Genomic DNA, 876 nt, shown 5'->3' on the forward strand with positions numbered 1-876 from the left:
CCTATGGCTTTTCTCCAGGCTAAATATTCTCAATTCTTTCAATGTTACTCATATTTTAGGCTTTCTTAGACATTTCACCACTGGTCATCCTTCTGTGTAGGAATTACTGGATCTAGATAGAGTGGAATTTCTAAATAGTTAGTGAAATACTATTGGGGAGGGGGGAGTCATATAGGAAGAAGTGAATTTAATAAAGGAAAAATATCCCCCACCATGCTAATTATATACAGTCTTTTATTTCAGAACTAGAAGCCTGGTGCACAAATTCGTGCACTGGTGGGGTCTGGCTGGCCTGCCCCGATGGGGGCCCATCGGGCTGGCCGGCAGGTGCCAGAAGCCAATTCTAGCTTGTCATAATTGCAAGAGTTTCATTGAAAGGTTGATGGAACCTGGGGAATCAACAGGGTTGAGTCACACATGTAGTCACCTGTTGGGAATGGCTGAGGGCATTTCCCCAAACCTGAATAGGAAACATTAAATTGATTTCTCAGCTGCCAGACAGCTCAGGGCATCTTAATCTACATGTTATTGCCTCCTACTGGCCAAACACCTGAACAGCCGTAGGCTAATTCCCCCATTCTGACAATGCTTCTGTATACAAAACCCTGACCCTTTGAAGTGTATATCTCTGCCTCCCCTCAGGACAAGTTGTGTTAATAAAAAGCATGGGGTTCTGAGACTAGGAGAACTTAGATCTTCGTTTCCTCTTTAGCTAAGCTCCTCTGACCCCCAAATGCCTTTCAAAATTATGCTTCATCTCTGGACTCCTATTTAACCTACGCACAGCCTTCTCCAGATTTCCTGAATCCTTGATGCTGGAATAAGAACCCCAACAGTATCCCACCAGGAGGAGTTAGGCCACTGCCCTTGGGGATC

Source organism: Myotis brandtii, unplaced genomic scaffold, assembly GCF_000412655.1.
Source record: "Myotis brandtii unplaced genomic scaffold, ASM41265v1 scaffold638, whole genome shotgun sequence".
In the NCBI taxonomy this organism is placed as follows: Eukaryota; Metazoa; Chordata; class Mammalia; order Chiroptera; family Vespertilionidae; genus Myotis; species Myotis brandtii.